This window comes from Eucalyptus grandis, chromosome 3 (genome assembly GCF_016545825.1).
Source record: "Eucalyptus grandis isolate ANBG69807.140 chromosome 3, ASM1654582v1, whole genome shotgun sequence".
NCBI classification, from domain to species: domain Eukaryota; kingdom Viridiplantae; phylum Streptophyta; class Magnoliopsida; order Myrtales; family Myrtaceae; genus Eucalyptus; species Eucalyptus grandis.
Window position 1 is genome coordinate 27,803,728 of NC_052614.1, and position 14,043 is coordinate 27,817,770.

At 38.7% G+C, this 14,043-nt stretch overlaps 1 long non-coding RNA gene across 3 annotated transcripts; it reads right to left on the reverse strand.

Annotated features, from left to right (window-relative positions):
• Positions 1-9,827: 9,827 nt before the first annotated feature.
• Positions 9,828-13,082, reverse strand: LOC104419860. 3 transcript variants are annotated; one of them, XR_720864.3, is made up of 4 exons: positions 11,436-12,785; positions 11,260-11,349; positions 10,521-10,813; positions 9,828-10,188 (listed from the first exon to the last, which is right to left on the reverse strand). It is a non-coding gene; the product is annotated as an uncharacterized LOC104419860 (long non-coding RNA). The 3 variants fall into 3 exon arrangements; XR_005549290.1 differs by lacking the exon at positions 9,828-10,188 and adding an exon at positions 13,038-13,082 and having other exon boundaries at positions 10,221-10,813; positions 11,436-11,535; XR_720863.3 differs by lacking the exon at positions 9,828-10,188 and having other exon boundaries at positions 10,222-10,813.
• Between the last annotated feature and the right edge of the window lie 961 nt (positions 13,083-14,043).

Sequence of the window (14,043 nt, forward strand, 5' to 3'; positions counted from 1 at the left end):
AAATATTTGTTGAGTACAATAGTGAAAGTGAGGATGAAGATGATGATGGAGAGAGTGCCGGAGTAGGACAAGAAGGAGATGGTATTCAAGGTAGTACTGACGTTAGGGTCGAATGAGGGCGGGATAGATATGATGGACATGAGAGAAGCGCAAATGTAGTTCACCAAAGTGATGATGACATAGGTGATGTCACAATCTCTGGATTAGATTGGGAAGTAGCTGAATCAACTTATGATGATGATGGAGGGTTGCCTGCTGAAAATTTTATAAGTGATGACGACGACGATGAGCTTGTACAGTCAAGAATACAGCGAAGAGATTTTTTAACAGCTAAGTTTGCAGCTTTGCAAGTAGCCGAGGAAGTTTCAAACAGACCCGAAGGCCCTACAGATGCTGGTGCTACTGGCGAGGAGACTGACAATGAAGAAAGCGTCAAGAATGCTACTTCCCAGGATGAGCTTGAAGAAGATGAAGGACCTGTGCATAGAAGGAAAAGGAAAAGTAAGTTTCCTTCTTATGATCCATCCGTTGCCTCTCCCACTTTGTCGATAGGCATGAAATTTCATGATGCTAAACAATTTAGGGAAGCTATACTGAAGATCTCCATTGTTGCACAAAGGAACATTGACTTCATTAGAAACACTGAGACCTTTATAAGAGCTAGGTGTTCACAGCAAAATTGTCCATGGAAGATCTATGGCGCATTTGTTAAGAAAACTGAATCTTTCCATATTAGAGCCTACCAAGAGGAACATACTTGTTCTATTAATTTTGAGAATAAAAGGGTAACGAGTGCATGGTTATCGAAGCAATTCTTTGAATTGATTAAGCTAATGCCTCAGATGAATACTACTCGCCTCAGGATGCTGGTGAAGGAGCAGGTAGGCATCAATATATCTAGGAATCAATGTAAAAGATCGAAGCAAAAGGTGATGAAGATACTCATTGGTCAGACACAGTTGAATATGGACAGTTGTGGGACTATGCTTGGGAGTGTAGGTTGCAAAATCATGGAAGTATAGTGTATCTCGAGGTCGTGGAGAGACCACTTCCTGATATTGGGATGAAGTTCGATAAATTCTATGTTTGTTTTGATGCATGCAAACGAGGTTTTTTATCTGGCTGTAGACAGATTATAGGATTGGACGGGTGTTTTTTGAAGGGCTTGTGCAAGGGAGAATTGCTGGCCGCAATTGGAAGAGATGCAAACAACCAAATGTTTCCCTTGACTTGGGCTGTTGTGAAGGTAGAGAACAAGGACAATTGGTCCTGGTTCCTAAAAAATTTGATGACTGATTTGGAGATAACAAATGGGGTAGGGTGGGCATTCATGAGCGACCAACAAAAGGTAATGTTTGCTTTTTAAAATATTAACATACTTGTTTGTTTTTTGATATCAACATGTCATTTGCTTATATTTTTTTATATTTTCAATTATTGCAGGGACTTGTTCCAGCAATAGCTGAGCTGTTGCCTTATGCTGAACATCGAATGTGTGTGTGACACATATACGCAAATTGGGCAAAGACCTATAAATGGGACAAATTGCAGTCGCAATTTTGGCAGCTAGCAAAGAGCACGAATATGGCCGACTTTAGGACGGCCAAAGAAAAGATGCTTCAATTGACAAATGATGGTTATGATGCACTGTTCCAAACAGACCCGAAGCATTGGTGTAGGGCGTTCTTCAGCGAGAAATTCAAGTGCGATAACATTGATAACAACATCTGCGAAGCATTCAATGGGAGGATAATAGATGCTAGATGTAAACCAATTATCTCGATGCTTGAAGACATACGGCTTTTGGTCATGACTCGGCTGCACGTACAAAGAGATGACACCGCAAAGTGGACTAAGCAATATGGTCCTAGGATTGCTAAGAAATTGGATGACAACTTGGCTGCAAGTAGGTATTGTCATCCCATTTGGAATGGGGATGAAGGATATGAGATAATTAAGGGTTCCGATAAGTATGTTGTCAATTTAGGTACGATGAAGTGTTCATGTAGAGCATGGCAACTCAGTGGAATTCCTTATGCACATGCCATATGTGCAATTCAATTGAAGGGCCACAACACAGAAGACTACCTTGATGATTGGTACAAGAAATCGAAATATCTTGCTTCGTATCAATTCATGTTGTAGCCAATTAGAAGTAGCAAGTTCTGGGAGCCAACAGTATCGCGAAGCACCTCAACCTTTGCCACTAAAGAAGAGAATGGGAAGACCAAAGAAAAAAAGAAAAATGACGGAGGGAGAGGACTCATGTCACCGTAGGATGAATAGGATGGGTGTACCGATAAAGTGCTTTTTTTGCCACATAGCAAGGCACAATATTAAGGGTTGTCAATTAAAGAAGCAGCAGGAACAATTGAGGCCAGCCGAAGGGCCTAGTGAAGGGACAGTTGGAGAAGAAGAAACAGAAAGGCAAAGTGAGTCGACTGTTCTTCAGTCGACGACAATAAACCCAGTAAGTCATGACAATTATGTTTATGTTGCTTTATAGTTTGTTATGAATATGTACATAGATATAAGTGACATGTATGTAATGTTTTTGTCTTTGTCAGGTCACGGTGACACGTGAAGAATTGGCCGAAGCCCCTGCTATACCTGAAAATGAAGATGAAGGGCCTGTTCAAAGAACCGAAGGTGGAAGACAGCCAGCTGCAAGATTGGCTAAAACAACTGGAGGGCCAGTTAAGTCGACTGTTCTTCAGCAAAGAACAGAAAAAATACCCGGTCGCTAAATGATTTGAGTTTACTTTTCATTTACGTTCTAATATGGCCTGATGTTATATTTATGATGTCCTTTGCCTTTTTCTTAGGTTCAAAGAAGACAAGCTAGAGCTCAGCTGCTAATAGAGGGCCTAACTAAAGGGCCACCACAAGATCCATCACCAAGGTCATCACAAAGGCCACTAGAAGGGTCATCACAAGGGCCACCACCAAAGCCTACCGAAGGTGTCATTGAAGCTGAAGGCGTAACTAGAAAAACAACCAGAAGAAAGCCAAAGCCAAATCAAGAGCCACCTATAAGAAGGCCATCTACAAGACGCCTAGCTAAAGAATTGGCTGAAGAAGTCCCTTCTGTAGCTGAACAGCCACAAGAGTCGAAGAAATCACATGCGAGAAGAAGATGCAACCAATCACAAGTACACAAAGTGACGCTCCCCTTCGAACAAGAGGGGCTCTTGGGAAGAGGCTTAAACAATATGGTTATGGCCTTTATACGGATGACCGTTCGAACAAATTATTCTTAATGTAAGTTTTATAAGCTGCATTTAATTTAATTTATAGTGCAAACTTTTGTTGATAATTGAGTTTTCTTTTTGAAGCCTGGGAGAAGTTCAGAGGTTCTTATCTCTCAAGGCCGAACTCAAGAATCAACGGCTGCGCCAACAAAGAAGAAGACATTGCCTGCGCCAACAAGAAAGAAGAATGAGAAGAACCCAGGTTGCGTCCATCCGAATCGCCCAGCTTACAACAGCTTGCAACTCCTTCGAATCGGTTCAGCCTAGGACAATTGCAGCTCCATCAAACTCAACGCATCCCAAGACAATCAAGAAGAAGTCTCACGTCCAGTTAGAAAAAGTGCAAGGATTATGAATCAAGTGCGAAGTCCATCAAAACGAGCACGAATAGGAGGCATTGTGCATATTGATTGATGAAATGGGATGTGATATGGTTTATGGGGCTGAGGAGTCAGTTGTAAACATCTGTGGATGTTTTTTTTTTTAATTTTTTATAATAGTTTGTCATTGAGTTAGTTGAGTTTGTGAGACTTCAGTCATTGAGTTTGTGAGATAGATGTTCAAAATCAATGGAACAACCGTTGTTGCTTATCATTTTTGGCATGCCTTTTTCTTTTTTCTTTTTTGATTTTGTTTTTTCTTTTACTTATTGCTACTTCTGGTGGTGGATATGTGGTGGTGACTAGGGTGCTCGTGTGGCTGGTGGTGAAAAGCCTGGTGGTGGTGGGTTGGGTTGGAGGTTTTTGCTTCACCTGGTGCAAGATGTATGTGCAATATGCACAGCTTGCACTAGGTAGTGCTGGTGCAAGCTGGTGTAAGACACCTTACACTTGCAACTTATGCAGCAACATACCACCAGCATAGTGGTGGCTGGTGGCTCAAATGGATGCTTGGGATGCCTGGTGGTGATGATGGCTGGAGATGGTGGCCAGTGGTGAGCGGTGGTGGTGGCTGGTAGTAGCCGATGTGTACAAAAAAAATGCCACTTAACTGATCACATTCTAAAAAACCTAGCATTTAAGTGTTCACTTTTAACAACAAGTGACACTCAAGTGATCCTTTTTAATAATAACTTGATACTTAAATGACTCTTTGTCTATCATGACTGGCACTTAAGTGATCACTAGATACAACTTATAGTACTCCAGTAATCACTCGTGTCTGTTCTATGTATATGGTGGTTTGCAGCAAACAGAAAGCTGTTGGTTTACACATTTGCTGCTGATTTACATTCAATTCAAGTAAAAATAGTCACCACAACACATCGACCTAATATACATTCCATCATCACTGATTTATATTTGAGAATAAGCAAAAATTGTTGAAATTATTCATTCATTCATTCAAAACAAGTACATTTCCCGACACATTTACAACTATGGCAGTTGAAAACTTCTTCTCATCTTCCAGTCCTTTTACATTTCATCATAAAGTAGGATAGACAAGGAAACAACAACACAATAAACGCTTGGTAACACTTCCGTTCAATTTTCATTTTTGAAACTTCGTTCTTCAAATGGTTGACAGAAGATGCTTGAGCTTGAGCTTGCATCGAGTCAACATCGTCCAAGTCGTCCACAAGCGTAGATGGAGGTTGATGACATCCATTAAGTAGGTCCAATATCACCTCTGTGGCTCGGTGAGAGAATTTCGTATCGACCCATTTGAAGTATTTGTACTCCGAGCCTTCTCTGTATCGGGCACATCCATAGAATCTTCTCCCGGGATTCGTTCGAGTCCACGATGTTCTTCTTGGACTTGGTAACCCACGCAGAACAGAAATGCTCGCCTTCTCCTTCGCTTCGAGAGAAATTTGAGCTGCTGCTGAAAGTCTTGCTCTCCATTTCCAATATTCGGTGGTAGAATTTGGGGCAAATCGAATTAGGATGCAGGATTAGGGCTCCAGCGCTTCAATAGCATTTTGCCCGATTTAGGGTTTTAGATTTAGGGCAAATGGGGAAGATGACGGCGTTTTCGCTTAAATAAGGGGTCTATTTTGGGCGAACACCCGGAACGACGTCGTTTGGGGTTAATTCGAGCTGACTCAGCTCTCCGGCGAGACACATCGGCGAGAGATATTAATATTTTAATGCCACGTATGATTTCCGGCCAGCTTCGCCGGAGATGGCACTCAGTGTCCCACTTTTCTTAAAATTTGGCACTTAAGTGTACATTTCGTAAGTTATGGCACTTAAGTGTCCCTTTGGGCAAAGTTATGGCACTTGAAGCGTTCTTTTGCCGTAGTTAGGACTATAACCTCTATGTACATGTAAGTTCACATTATGCATTGAACCTTAAAGAGCGTGCTAGTTCATGTAGCTACCGTTATTGCACATGTATAACATTACATGAAATTGTAGATGTGGCTTACGCATTTCTACTTATTATATTATGAACCTGCGTTCGCTCATATCAGAATTTCACCAAAGAATGCTGACTTATATACATTATTTAGTTTGGTTAAAAGTTTCCTGAGCCGGATTCACTGCACTGGCACGCAATTAGTTTTCTTTCTTTGGGTCACTAGACACATGACTATTTGAAAATTGGCTCTTTGTCGTTTATAAGTTTGTAGGCTTTCATCAAATCGTGGTTCAAGTTGATAGAATTGATTCTAGTGTGTTGTTTCTCATTGGCGAACACTAAATGACAAAATAAAAACCATCATTATTGCTCATCTGGAATCACGATTGTTTTAGGTGATAATCTCAATGCGTCAGTCATTATGTCTGAAAGTAGATAAATATCATCGTCCATTCATAAATGACTAGGAATTATAATTTTTTAAAGGATCCCTCTGCCCAATACTTCATAATCATGACTAAGTTTATAATACTTTTTGGTTAAGAAAAGCTAATCCATCAACTTCAAAATTTTGTCAATATGCATTCTTCCATGTGAGCTTGAGAGCTCACTTTTGTCTCAATACAACTCACTTAATCAGACCACTTACAATCAAGTTGCCATAAAATATAAATCTGAGACTGCCAGTTATATTTCCCAAGTACGTCCTTACGACTTACAAAACTATATTAAACAAAAAAATTACATTAGACGAAAAGTTGTTTAAAGAATCCTCTCGCGCCATATCGCTATGAACATGCGCAGCTCGAATTCCCATAATTGTGCTGAAGGAAATTTAAAATTATACGGTACGTTATATTTAAGTAGAATACCATAAATTTTGATCCTTTGAGAAATCTTTTGTGCTGAAGCAAATTTATCAGCCTTTTACATGACCAATAGTATTTATTAGTTAAATTGACAGTGAGGATAAAAAAAGTCAACGAGTTGGATATCAAAGATCGTACTTGTCATCACCTAACGTCACTTTTCAAAAGATTTTATTCACTAACGATATATATATGTGTGTATATGAATTTTATTTCATTTCCCAGCCAAAGTTATAAAATATAGCCAATTAAGTCATAAACCTTTTAAGATATATCTATGAATACTATGTAGACTCTCTCAAGTAATGACTAGAAGCTTTAAAAAATGGAGAAATTGTTCAAAAAGTCATAAAATTATTGCATGATAATTAATTCAATCCTTTTAAATTTTTTTTCAATATAATCATTCCGACTAATTTTGGCCAAAAATCGTTGATGTGGAGAGAGAGAGAGAGAGATGTCTACTCGAGAGAAATTTTTAGGATTGTTTATGTATGGAATCACCAGCTTATCATTCACATTAGACTTGTTTTTTCAATACGAAAGCCATGTTTGATTCAAAATTTTATTTAGAAAGCTACTTAGGACTTTTTACCAGAAATTATCACCAGAGATACTTAAATGATCATTTTTCTCCAATTTGATTTTTAAGTAATTTGGTAAAAAGTTTGGGTACTAAAATAATCACTATACGAAAGTAATGACACTTTTAATATCCTTTTCCCAAGTCACGTAGGCAAACATAGTTAGAAAATCAACTGGATATGATGAGGTACCATAACAAGTTAATCACCAAACATTATTTAAAAAAGTTTTCAGAGAAATGTTCTGCTTTGTTTTATCATAATAGTGAGGGGAACTGCACATTCCTCACTTGCATCGGTTGTGACAGCTAATCCATCGGGATAGCGTGAGGTCTAACCCCTCTTCCACATTCTGATGAGATCGGGCATTGCCTCAGGCAACACTCCGCCGGGTGTCGTTCTCTAAAGAATTTGAAAACAAATGCAAAGGGAAGTAAATTGTTTATATGAATAATCACGTAGTTAGGACTCTAAGCTTCAGCTGTTCATGAAGCTTGCTTCGTAACTTTGTTCATGAAAGATAATTACGTTGTCAGGACTATAAGCTCTATATACATGTACGTTTACATTATGCATTGAACCTAAAAGAGCGTGCTGTTTCTTGTAGATATCGATATTGCGCATGTGTAACATACATGAAATTGTAGACGTGGCTTATGCATATCCACTTATTATATTATGAATCCGCGTTGAGTCATCTCAAAGTTACCCAAAGAAATCTAACTTATATACATTATTTAGTCTGGTTTAAAGTTTCTTGAGCAGGATTCACTGCACTGGCACACAATTATTTTTCTTTTATTGGTTGGCAGACACACAACTATTTGAAAATTGGCACTTTCTCGTTTATGAATTTGTAGGCTTTCATGATCATCTTAGACGGGATCCATGAATTGCAGCTCAAGTTCATTGGTGAATACTAAATGACAAAATATAAACCATCATTATTGCTCATTCGGAATCACAATTACTATAGGTGATAATCTCAATGCATGAGTCATGATGTCTGAAAGCGCATAGATATTATCGTCCCTTTATAAATAAGTGAGAATTATAATTTTTTAAGGGATCCTGTGCCCAACACTATTCATAATCATAACTAAGTCTAATACTTTTCTGTTAAGAAAAGCTAATCCACCAACTTCAAAATTTTGTCATTATGCATTCTTCCACGTGATCTTGAGGACTCACTTTTGTCTCAATACAACTCACTTAATCAGAACACTGAGACTGGTAGTTATATTCCCAAGTACGTCCTGACGACTTATAAAACTATATTAGACAAAAATATTATATTAGACGAAAAGTCGTTTAAAGAATCCTCTCGTACCATATTGCTATGAACATGCGCAGCTTGAACTCCCATAGATCCTTCAACTCGTAGGCGATCCAATTGTGGACGCACGTAAGTTACTCCTTTTTTAATTTGTTGTCGACATGGTCCTTTTTCTTTTCTTTAAACCAGATGTTCCATATTTTATTCCCATTTATGCTTAATTTTCTACCCCGTTTCCTGTTTCCTACAGATCGGAATCTAATCTTTTTGTCTCGCTCACAGCCTTTGCCTGTAAGAAATGTTTTCTTTTCTTAGCATTTTCACTAGAATTTGCACGCCTCAAGAAAATCACTTTTTTTTTAAGCGATCTTAAGAGCACACTTCCCAACATTAACTAGATACGTTGAAGATTTCAGTACTGAAATACCCCTAACAAAACTTGAACTTAAGGCCAAACAGAGAAAAACAAACTCGCGAACCATTTATTCAAAAGCAGAATATCTTGGTGAAATTATTTTCGTGGCTGGATCATACATACAACTTTTGCTTACTTCATACCAATGTTTGAAAACCGTAGTAGAAGCACATTGTGACATTCTCAGAAGTGAACCATGAAAAGAAAGTTAATGGATTACTAAACAAACACTTAGCATGGACTCTCCAAAGCTCATATTAATTGCAACTTTCTTTATAATAAATCAATTATTGATTATGCTAAATAAAGTGACTTGATTATGCTAAATAAAGTTGCTTCAATACCTTTTTCTCTTTATTTCAACAATATTATTGCAAGCGGTATTTGTTGATTTTAATTGCAAACCATTAACATGTGATGGGATGATCATGCAGGTACATAATTGTTGATACCTAAATTTTGGTTGCATATTATTGACGTCTTATTTTGTTAGTCAGGTAAGTCATCAAAAAATAGAAAGAATAATAACAGGCAGTTGGGTAGACTAGCAAATAACCATGTTCAATAAATCGTTTGTGATTCAGTAAATAAAATTAATAATAATCTAATGGCTCGCAATTTCAATTTTCTCATGTATTTGAGTAGTCATTGAGGATGTATGTTTCTATATATGTACATCGAACAAGTTATGGCAAACCTACGAATTATGCTATTTCCCAGTTGGGGAATGTATCATATAAAAAAAAAAAAAAGAATAGGTAAATGTATCCATAACAATAATTAGAGTAACCAAACATTATATGTGGTTATACAAATTTTGATCTTTCGGTATGCGTCACATGCATCAGAACACTTTGAAGACGATGAAGTTCCTTATTAAATCCCGTAAATGTTCTTGTATAAAGTGAAATAGTTGGATGATTTATACCCTAATTAAGCGAGGTATCAGATCAATGATTTATCAGAATATAACCATCTAATGTACTAGCGCATCCGAATCATCTTATAGATCTTAACAACAAAATTTAACTGTACAATTATGGAAATGAAAAAAAAAAATTATGATCAATGTGCGTTACTCCAAAATGGAAAAAAAAAAAAAAACAAACAAACAAACAAACCGCTCGATCAAAGTATAGAGTTGAAACGAAAGCAACTGAGTCAACCCTAATGACCATCCTCATAATCACAGGAGGTTCACCCGCTCATCTTTAATTTCGACTCCGAGTGATTTTTTTTTTTTTAATTACCAGTGATAAACTATTTGTGTATCAATCACCGGCCGTGGTGGCTCCGCTGGTTAAGTCTTCCCCACCGTGGGGGGGCCCACTGACCCATTCTAGGAGGGAGAGGGTTCGACTCTCCGCGGAGACGCTTGGCGTCTTACCCATTCCATGGGGGTGGTGGGTCCTCCCGTGGGGCCCCAGGGTTTACCCCCGTCACCCCGGGCCTACCGAAGCTGTCCGTGTTGGTACGGTGCGTGGATTCCCTAGGTCATCAAAAAAAAAAAACTATTTGTGTATCAAATTCTCAAAATCTCTAGGGTTAGTGTCTGTGTCCCAAAAAATAGCTAGGTGAAAACTGGATCTTCAGATTCGTTAACCTTGGAATAAAATTATTAACCCAGATTCCCATTCAGGGCAATCATCTGTATACAAGCAATTAGGACATAAATCATTACAGTGAATCCTAGTATGAATCTCCTGCGAAAACCTTTGTTTTTGTTTGGCTGTTGAAGTGAAATTAAAGAACTGCCTGCTCACATCAAAACTTGTAGCAATTAATGCTTTAAACTTGAGGAAGCACGGCCGGCTAACCGACCTCATCCAGAGTCGTGAAGTCGCCAGGTCGAGGTAGTCGTAACCTGTCAAAAGGATTTTCAATTTGATGTCTTCTTACTGAATATTGACAAATGTAAAGTGTAAAAAATGTTTAGGGCTTATCTATGTTGGAGGTTTAAAGGAGGGGACAACTCAAGCCAATTCTGTAGTCACCAAAGGAGTCACACTCCTATTCTGACATGGGGTCCTTCTTCAAGGGGAAAGAATCAGTATATCTGCATATGATACATGATATTTGTTTGCCTCACAACTAGAACTCCCTTCCCTGAAGATCTGACATTGAAAAATGTTAAGGTAATCAGTAGAAAAAATATAGTGACAAGCTAATTCATAATAATCACTAATTTTGCCAGTGCAATTCATCTTGTCAAGATAGGCTTAATTTATAGTTCACTCTACATCATAATGTAACATTTTGCTTAGGGAAACGATCAGCGAAATGTGGGTACACACTGTCAACTTTGTGCAAGTATTCTCATCATTCGAAACAAATATCCTCATTTATAAGATGAGAACCTCGTAATGTAACAACATTCAAAACAATATCAGAGAAGGTCCGTCTGCGGGCCCGAGTTGTGTGCTTCTACACATACATAATCAACTCCTCCACGAATTCTGCATTTTCTTTGTTAATCAGATTCACCTTCTCTTGCATCTCCATATTTTCTTAATGAATGAGGTTTCTCTGCCGTAAATTAATCCAGAATTAGCTAACTTACGGTTGAACTAGGAGAAAGAATGATTGTGATCTATAGCCGAAGTAAGACCTTACGATGGAGCTCATTAATTTGATCCGCCATAATCTGCTCCTGCATCACAGTATTACATGAGGTGATTACGGACATAATTTGTTGTTTGACCATAAATGGGATGATAATACTATGTCCAAAAGTACCTTTTGAAGGCGGATAGTCGATAAGCTATTTTCTAATTGGTTCCCCAAATTCTGTATATCCTTCACACTCAAGCCAGAGACGTCTTCACCCATCAGTTGCCTGCAATTACTCAAATAGCCTCCATATGTGCAACTCGAGTATGGTTTAAACTAAAAAATCCAGAAGACTATGTCTTCTATCTGGTTTAAACTGAGAAAACCAAACTTGCGTATGGGTTTCTTGTAATATAATAACCAAACCAAACAAATCAAAAACTTATGTACCATGGACTCATCGTGGCTCCGAAAGTACGTCAAGGATAGGCAAAACTAAGGGAGATATATGCCCTACCAAGAAAGGTATGAAGAGTCTCATAATTATCTCTGATATCACTGAAGATAGCCCCACTTAAGAATGAGCATGGTCCGGGTTAAATTGGTCCAACACTTAATCTAAGGATCAACCCGCACAGTATTGGTCCTCAATTTCTAGGACTAAGGATTGACCATGTTGAGCTTGGGACTGAGGACCAGACTAACCCTATGGGTTCCAATTTCAAAATCAACCCGGGACCAATTGTTTATTTTTTTGGTTTCATTTTTTATATTTCTTAAAAGGAAAAACTTACTATTTCAAATTACATATGCATCAACAATGCGATATTGAACAACTAAATTATGAACATTAATACATATCAAACATAAATATAAGATAAAGTAACAATAGAAACTTATACTTGCTAAAAACAACAGACCATAAAAATGAATATTCTAGGTGAGAGAATAAAGGCAAGAAGCGAGGTGAGTCAACAGAGACAAGCAACAAGGCAAGTGAGGCAAGCAAAGAGAGGTGAGTTGTGAGCAAAGTGAGTGAGGCCAAGGGGAGTGAGCGAGGCCGAGGCAAGTGAAGAGGGTTTCTATTTTATTTTATTTTATTTTATTTTATTTTATTTTATCGAATTCACTCTAGGTTTCTACTTTCTAATTTACATGAAAAATATAACTACGAAGAGAATAAAAGAGGACGTGCTAGAATTTAAAATAGATAAAAGCATGTATTGTATAATATATTAGATATAATAATATTTTATATATAATATTATGTACATGGTTGGTTCAAAAGTTCAACTCTAAACTTTCACGGCTGATGACCAACCCACACACTGCAAGGTCCAAGGGCCTTAGGACTAAAGACCGTCATAGTCTCCCTAAGGATTGGACTAGGACTAGTAAGGTTGGGCCAATCTAGGGTTGGTCCAAGGTTAAGCTCACCCCTAGTCCCACTCATGTTGATCGACCTGGGTGAAGCTTCAAATAGAACTGTATAAACTAGTGGAGTGATTCTAAGGAAGAAGTCGAAGAGGGTTTGTCACGCCCGAACCCCGAGCGTGAGCACATCCCATCATCGATCAAATGCGACATTCCCAGGTAGTGTCGCCGACCCATTTATTTTATTACGCATGCGGAAGCGAAACAAATCCCCTGACAATAAAATACGGGATAGAAAAGAATAAAGCAAAACCACAACATAACACTTCCATAATTCAACAGAATTACAAACAGAGGTCTACGGCCAAAAGTCTACAAAAGACCGGCTCTTAAAAAAAAGAATTGTCTTACAACCTACAAGTCGGACACGTTCTCCAATCTTATGACTTCACCTCTGCAACTCCTCAAGGCCAATCAAAGCTATCCGGTCGCTCCGTCCACCAGGGACCTGAAATGGTTATTCAATAACCACTGAGACAACGTCTCAGCAAGTTCAACCCCCTAAACCCCTATTAGAAAGAAAATACGCCAAAGGGTGGCTTAGCCACATCACACAGAAGACTTACCTCGCCTCAGCCTTCATCCGAGTTAGCACAATTTATATAATTCAACCACGTACAATTATGATAACCAAACAACCATGGCACAATCACATTATCAAACAATTCAACCACTTGGATCATCTCAGCGATCAATCGACTCGGTCGATTACATGTCATTCTAGCAAATCAATCATTGCTCACAATCACGGCCCTACTCGGCAAAATTAGAATCAGTGGCATCATGGCCCCACTCGGCGCGACCTTTAATAGGTGGCAATTCACGGCCCCACTGGGCGCGACCTTTATCAGATGGCATATCACGATCCCATTGGGCGCGACCTCTAATAGGTGGCATATAACGGCCCCACTGGGCGCGACCTCTAATAGGTGGCATATCACGGCCCCACTGGGCGCGACCTTTATCAGGTGGCATATCACGGCCCCATTGGACGCGACCTTTAATAGGTGGCATATCACGGCCCCACTGGGCGCAACCTCTAATAGGTGGCATATCACGGCCCCATCGGGCGCGACCTCTAATAGGTGGCATATCACGGCCCCATCGGGCGCGACCTCTAATAGGTGGCATATCACGGCCAATCGCTCCTCAATTTCCACATTTAGGATTTTATAAAGAATCCCTATATATCGCAATCACACTCAATTTGCCACAACCAATCATCAATATCAAATTCTAAATGCATAGCAGCGATCGGCACGAAATTCGAGAGTTTAGGGTCTCGACAAAATTTTCGGAATTTATTAAATAATTAATTTTATTCCGAAAATAATTAAATAATAATATTCATATTTTTCAT